The sequence below is a fragment of the Phyllostomus discolor genome, chromosome 15 (genome assembly GCF_004126475.2).
Source record: "Phyllostomus discolor isolate MPI-MPIP mPhyDis1 chromosome 15, mPhyDis1.pri.v3, whole genome shotgun sequence".
In the NCBI taxonomy this organism is placed as follows: domain Eukaryota; kingdom Metazoa; phylum Chordata; class Mammalia; order Chiroptera; family Phyllostomidae; genus Phyllostomus; species Phyllostomus discolor.
Genome location: NC_040917.2, coordinates 1,232,185 through 1,241,866, shown reverse-complemented (window position 1 = coordinate 1,241,866; position 9,682 = coordinate 1,232,185).

Genomic DNA, 9,682 nt, shown 5'->3' with positions numbered 1-9,682 from the left:
CCACCTGCTGAGCAATGTGTGTCACCCTCCAGAACTCGCCAGGGCACCTCCTATAATCGGGGAGCCTCCAAAGGTGCAGCCAGCCAGTACCCTTTGAGGCAATACCCGAGAGGTGGAATCCATTTAGAAGGCCAGCCCGCTGGTTACTACTGGGCTCATACTCCGTTCTCCACTTCCGACTTGCTGAACTGGAGGAATGCCAATCCCCCCTATAGGAGTGATCCTCAGAAAATGGCAGATGTTATTCCCTCTATTTTTGCCACTCACCTCCCAAACTGGGCAGACATACAGGCCCTCCTGAACATTTCGCTCACAGCACATGAAAGACGTTTGGTTGTAAGTAGGGCTGATCAGGAGGCCCAGCGTCTCCGTGATGAGGACACCGAGGGCATTCTCAACCCAGTGGAGGCAATGCCTCGGGTAGACCCTATGTGGGACCAGAATAGCAGAGATGGCTTAACCTCTTTAAGACACTATAGAAAGTGCATATTGGAAGGACTTAGGAAAGGAGTGCCCAAGCAGAGGAGTCTGAATATGATACAGACTCTCCAGCAGAAGCCAGATGAGGATGCTTCCGAATTTCTAGAGAGGATCTATCAGGCATATAGGCAGTACAAGGACATGGGTCCAGAGGCACCAGAGAACGTGAGAATGGTAAACATGCCTTTTATTGGGCAGAGTGCTCCGCATATCGGGAACAAACTTCGGCGTGTAGATGCAGCTCTGGGAATGAGTTCCTCCCAGCTAGTGGACATAGCCTTTAAAGTTTACAATGCCCGGGAAGCAGGGAAGGCAAAACGGGCCACAGTGTTTCTGGAGTTAGCCCTGGGAAGCGGAAAGAAGTGGGGCCCTAGGGCAGAAAAGGGAAACTCATCGGGTGCCTCCCACTGGGCCAGAGGCAAAAGGGGTCCTACGGAGAAGAAAGGCGCACTAGGCCATAATCAATGTGCCTTTTGCAAGGAGGGGGGCCTCTGGGAGAAATGAGTGCCCCCATCGCAAAAGGGGAAAGGAACCAGGGCTAAAGGAGAAGGATGGTTAAATCTGGATGCGAAAGTTATGTGTAAAGGTTGTGAAAGTGTTAAACCTGGAGTAGAGGAAACCTGAACTACTTGTTTTATGGTTTCATGAAAAAAAGGGCAAATTTCTCACATTGGTTTTGTTTCTGATCAGAGACCTGTACCTGAAGACCTAGGAAAGGTCACCTGTAACCGGTTGGGGAGCATGGCTTTGCCACTGGGGACCCAGGAAGGGTCATTTGGGGCTGACGAGTGCTTCGGCCAGAGGCCAAGGGGGCATGTCTCTGCCAAGAGACCGGACCTGAAGGAGCATGTCTCTGCGAGGCACCCGTGGACGCATAGTGGTGCAAGAGAATGCTTCTACCTGTGTATTATTCTGGAACTCTATATGTTTTGGATTTCGCTCTGTATCTGCTCTGAAAAGGAAAGTGAGGATTCCAGGGAAGGTTGAAACGTCACACTCTGTAGGAACGTTTGGGGAAGCCTGGTGGATATCAGAAGGAAAAGGATTTTCCTTCACGCTTTGTATTTTTCTCCCTACCTGATCCCTCCAGAATTTGGCATTCTGAAGGACTGAGCGATAATATAAGGTTTCTTTGCATTAAACCACTAAGACCAGTCGTTAGTAGTGGTTTTGTTAACCAAGACTTTGACTGGAATGTCACGCCCGAAGGAGGCATGTGTGGGTTCTGTTCGTCACCGGAAAGCCCTGAGGAACTGAGATTGACTTGCGAAGCGAGAGTACGCCCACGAAAAAAAGCCTGATATTTTGGTTGGTTGTGTGGTTCCTGGTAGTCTTTCCAGGGAAGGAACGAAGGTTGCTTTCCTGAAAGATGGCCAAAAGGAACCTGTAAGCACAACGGAGGCCTCGAGGATGTGAGTGAAACAACTGGTCCAGGCGAAGCCATTTGGCGGATGTGTGGCTGTGCTTCGGTGCCCCAAGCGGGGGCGGACTGAGAAGTCAATCTAGGGGCTGCCTGTGTGAGTTCCAGCAAAGTAGACTCAAGGATCACAAGTGATCCAGGCTGCTCTTGGTGTGTTTATGCAAACGAACAATCAAACTTAAAAGCGGGACTCAAAGTAGTCCCTCTAATAACAGTGAGGGTGATCTTAAGGAGAAAAATTATGGTTTGAGGAAAATACAATACTCAGTATTGAACATCAGAAATGGCGCAACCCCGTGTCTTGAAAATTTGCTTTTCGATTTACAGGCACAAGGGATCTGTCCAATTGCCACTGGTAAATATCATTGTAGCAAGGGCCTTGTAACAAGATGTCTTCCCCAAAGACAGTCTCCCAGGCACAGAGACCGGCTTGGGAATTTCTGTGTACATTAGCCTGTGTGTTCTTCAGTTTCTGTAGGGCAAATGCCTAGAACCTCATTACCTGAGTGACTGACGGTAACCCAGGCCTCACTTAAGGAGCCCATTTTCATCATCGCCCCCTGAGATTCCATGGTTTGGCTGAACTAAGTGGTTGGGTTGGTGAATGGTTTGGGCGGTGTGTGGGCTTCACTTTAGAACGAACTTTGCCTTTTCTATCTTGATGGCTTGAACAGAAAGGGCCCCAGACATCTGAAAGGAGGGAAATCAATCCTAACATATTCCCCTCGGCCCGAGTGAAGTAGAGTGGGCCACAAGAGTTTCGGATAGGTGTAGCGTGCCTTGTACACCTTCCTCCTGATAAGCCATTCTTTACTTCAGCCCTTGCCTTTGTCATTGGGTGGTTATAATGCAATTGTGCCTTCCGACTTTTTCCAAAGTTGGAAAATCTGTCACCCCCAGAATATGACCGGGATGCCAACGGTCCAGTAATGCCAGCCTTTGGACACCGAGCCTGAGACTTCCTGGTGACAGCCAACTGACCAGGATTCTGTAAGGTCCTTCCCCTTACAGGAAGGACTCCCTCCAGGCTGCACCCCCCCGACCCCCTTTCAGGGCACCCCTGACCCATGGGTGGGGAGAACGACGCCCATTTCCAGCCGGAAGCAGTTACAAGAAGATGAGACCTTCGTCCATTGTCCTTTATAAGATTATAAAGTGGGTGTACATCTGAAAGGAGGGATGGTAACAGGGTGCAGCCAAGAGGGGAGCCTGATTGGCTCCACACCACAGGGCCACACCTGCCCAGAATCTGGCAGCTGTAGCCAAGTGTGAGAGGAGCCGGAAATAGGGCTTTAGAGGAAGATTGGCGCTGGGATATGAAGCGAGACTCGGCAGGCGTTGGAGGGGAAGAACCATGCGCAGCCCTGCAAGAGAGAAGCACACAGCTTTAGCAGAGTGAAGGCTGTCGCGGCCCTGAGGGAGGGAAACACACGGCCTTGACAGAGTGCAGACTCCCGCAACCGTGAGAGGGAGAACCACGCGGCTCTGGCAGAGTGGGGACTCCCGTGGGCCAGGAAGGGAGGACCGCGTGCCTTTGCCAGAGTAGGGACCCCCCGCAGCTTTTGGAGATACGGTACTCTGGACTGGGCAAAGGGGGAAGGAAGGAAGGACTGTGTCTGTTTGTGGGTGCTTTAAGGGACTTTAGGATTTTTGGAGAGGACATTAGGCCCCTCCTTTAAGTTTGCATAGCATTAAATCCACGTTTCCATTCCTCTTCACAAATCTCTGGCATTGAGAGACGTCTTTCCTCTGGCGGCGGACATAACGGACCTGGGGGCTTCTTTCAGTAATATTATATTGTCCTAGGCCACGCTTGTTTGTTCTCTATCAGTACCAGTCTGTTTTGAGTAGAGTGCATTTGTAATACTGTTTGATAGGAGATACTGTGTTTCCTCCGTCTTTGCTCTTCTTTCTCAAAATTGGTGTAGCTATTCAGGGTCATTTATGGTACCATATAAATTTTTGAAGTGTTTGTTCTATATTCTGAAGTATCCCATTGATACTTTAAATAGTATTACATTGAATCTATGAATTTCTTTGGGTAATATGGACATTTTGATGATGTTCATTGTTTCAATCTGTAAACACAGTGCATGTTTCCATTTGTTTGTGTGTTCCATAATTTTTATCTTCAGTGTTCTTTAGTTTTCTGAGTACAGGTCTTTTACCTCCTCGGTTATGTTTATTCCTAGGCATTTTTTTCTTGTTCCTATATGAAATGGGATTTTTTCCTGATTTATGTTTCTGTTAATTTATTGTTGTTGTACAAAAATGTCTTTGATTTCTCGATATTGACATTGTACGCCACTGTTTGGCCGAATTCATTTATTAGGTCGAGCAGTTCTTTGGTGGAGTCTATAGGGTATTTTATGTACACTATCATGTTATCTTCAAACAATGACAGTTCTTTTCTCTTTTCTAAATTGAATACCTTTCATTTTTTTTTGTCTGATTGCTGTGGCTACGACTTCCAATACTATGTTGAATAGGAGTGGTGAAAGTGGACAATCTTGTCTTGTTCCTGATCTTAATAGAAAAGATTTTAGTTTTTGACCATTGAGTATGATGTTGACTGTAGGTCTGTCATATATGGTCTTTATTATGTTGAGGAATGCTCCCTCTATTCCCACTTTGCTAAGTGTTCTTATCATAAATGAGTGCAGTACCTTATTGTCAGGATGGGCAGGGTAGGACAAGTGGGAATCTAGTTACAATTAGCATTTTGGACTACAAATATGGCCACCATTTGGACTACAAGTAATATGGCAACTGAACTCTGACCCAGAAGAGGTGGCTGACATCAGACCAGGAGCCACCGGTGCTAAGTTGCTTCTTTGTTCTCCAAGGTCCAATCCTTGGCTCCCGCGAGAAGTCCAGCCATATAAAACTCCCAGCCTTTCCCTTCCCCCACGGGGTATTTTCTTAGCCCCTTCTCTGGGTGGGGAAACGTCGCCCGGGAGCACAAACTTCCAAAATACAGCTCATCTGCCTGTTTCCATGGCTAATTGGCTATTTATTTCCTCGGCGGGGTCTAAGAAAATCTTACATTTAGTAAATATACATATTTACTATAGCTGCGGTCATTTTCATTATATTGAACCTCTCAACTGATGAAGAACACTGAGTAGTACTCCTTATTAATTGTTTGGCCTGGAGAGGCATACTGGTGATAGATAACACCTTCCTAATTAAAAAGCAGTTAAAATGGTCTTGATCTTGCTGCGACTTCACCCCACCTTCTTTGGACATGGCGAATCAGGCGACTTCCATTGGGAGAACTAAGCCTCCCTTTCTGGATCATAGCTGTAGACCCACCATTCATCCCTTGATATGACCTTGAAGAAATCTGGTACATTGGTAGTGGTTTGAATCAAGTCATTTGCAACTGCAGCATGATGTTCCTTCTGCTCTGATAGCAGAAGCTGCAGAACCAATTTTGCCATGCTATGTTTCATGCAAAGATCCTGAGTCAAAATCTCAGACACAGTTATTTTTGGAATCCCTAGATCAGCTTCTAGTCCTCACACTGCCAGTCACTGGTCTTTGTTGATTGAAGCCCATACACGTTCAACATTCTCAGGTGTTCTTGCTGCAGGCCTTCTAGAATATCGATCCCTTTGAACAGATTCCCAACCATCAATGAAGCATTTGTTCCACATCTTGATTTGCGCTGCACTCGCTGCATTGTCCTCAAAAGTCTTCTGAATCATCTGAATAGTTTCCACCGAGGAATATTCAAATGTAAAAAAATTGATGCAGATTTGTTGGTCTACTAATTCAGTCATTTTGAATGCAATGGTCACACAGTCACATGCTCACTCAGCAGTGTCTATCACCCCCACTGACTACTACAGTGAAGTTATCATTGTTCACACATGTGCATTCCAGTACTCTCTTCTTGCCTGACAATTAAATTGATGTAGCATAAAACCATTCTCATATTAACAATGGTTGGATTTATATATGTTAGCCATAAAAAGAATGAAATCTTTCCATTTTAACAATGTGGGTGAACACAGAGAATATCATGCTAGGTAAAATAATAAGTCATACTGTGATAGACAAATGACTGTATGATATGACTGCTAGAAAAACAACAAACAAGAACTAGAAACAAATGAAGAGATATAGAGAACAAACTGGTTGTTAACATATGGAAGGGGTTAGTTCAAACTTCTTCTTACAAGTTAGTTCACATGAAAAGTAGAGCAAATCCAGCACTTCTCTGAAACATTGCTAAAGAACTCTGAAAACTGAACACATTACTATGAAAACCACATATTACACCTTGTCCTCAAATAGATACACGTAGCATGTTAAGAACTACTACAAAATGTTGAGGTAACCGTGAGTTCTCCTAATGTGTAACATTTCACAGAGAATTACTAGTGTTGAAGCAGTTCATTACTGTTCATTTTTAAAGAAATGCAGTTTCTACCCAAAATTCATACTTGTTCTCACAAGTTAGTGAACATGAAAATTACAGCAAATGCAGCACTTCTGTGAATCATTGCCAGAGAATTGGGAAAACTGAATGCATTAGTGTAGAACCCATATATTTTCATTTCTTCTGAAAGATATACATGTAGCAATGTTAAGAACTACTAAAAAATGTTGAGGTAACTGGGAATTCTCCAAATATGTAACATTTAACAGAGAATTATGAATGTTGAAGCTATTCATTCATGTTCATTCTTAGATAAATGCAGTTTTTACCCAAAACTCATACTTGTTCTTACAAGTTAGTTCACATGAAAACTAGAGAAATGCAGTATTACTCTGAATCATTGCTACAGAACTCTGAAAACTGAACGCATTACAGTCGAAACCATATATTTCACCTTGTACTGAAAGAGATACGTGTAGTATGGTAAGAACTACTAAAACAATGTTGAGGTAACCGTGTGATCTCCAAATATGTAACATTTCACAGAGAATTACTAGTTTTGAAGCAGTTCATTGCTGTTCCTTCTTAGAGAAATGCAGCTTTTACCCAAAATTCATAGTTGTTCTTACAAGTTAGGTCACATGAAACCCAGAGCAAATGCACCAATTCTGTGAATCATTGCTATAGACTGTGAAAATTGAACGCATTACGGTAGAAACCACATATTTTCATCTTTTCTGAAACACATCCATATATTAATGTTAGGAACTACTGCAAAATGTTGAGGTAACTGTGTGTTCTCCAAATATGTAACATTTCACAGAGAATTACTACTGTTGAAGCAGTTCATTAGTGTTCATTCTTATAGAAATGAAGATTTTACCGAAAATACATACCGGTTCTTAAATTTAGTTCACAGGAAAAGTAGAGCAAATGCAGCACTTCTCTGAATCTTTGCTACAGAACTGTGAAAACTAAATGCATTACTGTCGAAACCACATATTTCACCTTGTACTGAAAGAGATACGTGTATTCTGATTCGAAACACTAAAAAATGTTGAGGTAACCGTGTGTTCTCCAAATACGTAACATTTCGGAGAGAATTATTCGGGTTGAAGAAGTTCATTACTGTTCATTCTTAGAGAAATGAAGTTTTAACCCAAAATTGATACTTGTTGTTAAAAGATAGTTCAGATGAATACTACAGCAAATGCACCATTTGTGTGAATCCTTTGTACAGGATTCTAAAAACTGAACGCATTACAGGTGGAAACACATATTTCAACTTCTAGTAAATCAGGTAAATGTAGACATGTTAGGAATTACTACAAGATGTTGATGTAACCGCGTGTTCTCCAAATATGTAACATTTCACAGAGTATGACTAGTGTTCACGCAGTTCATTACTGTTCATTCTTTAAGAAATGCAGTTTTTACCAAAAATTCTTATTTGTTCTTACAAGTTAGTTCACATGAAAACCACAGCAAATGCAGCATTTCTGTGAATCCTTTGTACAGAACTGCGAAAACTAAACCTATTACATTATAAACCACATCTTTCATCTCTACTGAAAGAGGTACATGTAGCAATGTTATGCACTACTACAAAATGTTGAAGTAACCATGTGTTCTCAAATACGTAACATTTCACAGAGAATTACTAGAGATGAAGCCATTCATTAGTGTTCATTCTTTGAGAAATGCAGTTTTTACCCAAAATTCATACTTGTTCTTACAAGTTAGTTGACATGGAAACTACAGAAAAATGCACCATTTCTGTGAATCCTTTGTACAGAACTGTGAAAACTGAACGCATTACAGTAGAAGACATATATTTCAACATGTACTGAATCAGGTACAGGTAGAAATGTTATAGACTACTACAAAATGTTGATGTAACCGTGTGTTCTCAAAATATGCTACAGTTCACAGAGAATTACTATTTTTGAAGTAGTTCATTACTATTCATTCCTTGAGGCATGCAGTTTTTACCCCAAATTCATACTTGTTCTTACAAGTTAGTTCACATGAAAACTACAGCAAATGCAGCATTTCTGTGAAGCCTTTGTACAGAACTGTGAAAAATGAATGCATTATTTATAAACCACATGTTTTCATCTCTACAGAAAGAGGTACATGTAGTAATGCTATGCACGACTACAAAATGTTGAAGTAACCATGTGTTCTCAAATACGTAACATTTCACAGAGAATTACTAGTGATGAAGCAGTTCATTAGTGTTCATCCTTAGAGAAATGCAGTTTTCACCCCAAAATCGTACTTGTTCTTACAAGTTAAGTCACATGAAAACTCCAGCAAATGCAGCATTTCTTTTGAATCCTTTGTACAGAACTGTGAAAACTGAACGCATTACTGTAGAAACCACATATTTCATCTTGTACTAAATCAGGTACATGTAGAAATGTTATTGAACTACTACAAAATGTTGATGTAACCATGTGTTCTCCAAATATGTTATATTTCACAGAGAATTACTAGTGTTGAAGCAGTTCATTCCTCTTCAAACTTTGAGAAATGCAGTTTTCACCCAAAATTCATACTTGTTCTTACAAGTTAGGTCACATGAAAACTACAGCAAATGCAGCATTTCTGTGAATCCTTTGTACAGAACAGTGAAAACTGAACGCATTACTTTATAAACCACATGTTTTCATCTCTACTGAAAGAGGTACATGTAGTAATGTTATGCACTACTACAAAATGTTGAAGTAACCATGTGTTCTCAAATACGTAACATTTCACAGAGAATTACTACTGTTGAAGCAGTTCATTAGTGTTCATTCTTTGAGAAATGCAGTTTTTACCCAAAATTCATACTTGTTCTTACAAGTTAGTTCACATGAAAACCACAGCAAATGCAGCATTTCTGTGAATCCTTTGTACAGAACTGTGAAAACTGAACGCATTACAGTAGAAGACACATATTTCAACTTGCACTGAACCAGGGACAGGTAGAAATGTTATAGACTACTACAAAATGTTGATGTAACCGTGTGTTCTCCAAATATGTTACAGTTCACAGAGAATTACTATTTTTGAAGTAGTTCATTAGTATTCATTCCTTGAAACATGCAGTTTTTACCCAAAATTCATACTTGTTCTTACAAGTTAGGTCACAGGAAAACTACAGCAAATGCAGCATTTCTGTGAATCCTTTGTACAGAACTGTGAAAAGTGAATGCATTACTTTATAAACCACATGTTTTCATCTCTACTGAAAGAGGTACATGTAGTAATGCTATGCAGGACTACAAAATGTTGAAGTAACCATGTGTTCTCAAATACGTAACATTTCACAGAGAATTACTAGTGATGAAGCAGTTCATTAGTGTTCATCCTTTGAGAAATGCAGTTTTCACCCAAAATTCATACTT